Genomic DNA, 203 nt, shown 5'->3' with positions numbered 1-203 from the left:
TTGCAGCCCTCTCCTGCCTGCCGGCTCCCAGCAGCGCCCAGCTCCGCTATTCCGTGCCCGAGGACCGAGAGCCGGGCTTCTCGGTGGGCGACCTGGCCAAGGACCTAGGGGTGGAGGTGCGGAGCTTGGCCACTCGCAACCTGCGCTTGGTGAGCGAGGGTGGGCAGCGGCATTTCCAGGTGGACCTGGCGGCGGGGGGGGGC

General features: G+C 71.4%; 1 pseudogene; it reads left to right on the top strand.

Moving 5' to 3' along the window:
- The first annotated feature begins 14 nt into the window (after positions 1-14).
- LOC104163174 overlaps positions 15-203 on the top strand; it is a 4469-nt pseudogene continuing 4280 nt past the window's right edge.

This window comes from Cariama cristata, unplaced genomic scaffold, assembly GCF_000690535.1.
Source record: "Cariama cristata isolate BGI_N322 unplaced genomic scaffold, ASM69053v1 scaffold15926, whole genome shotgun sequence".
NCBI lineage: Eukaryota > Metazoa > Chordata > Aves > Cariamiformes > Cariamidae > Cariama > Cariama cristata.
This window is presented reverse-complemented; position numbering and strand designations above follow the sequence as displayed.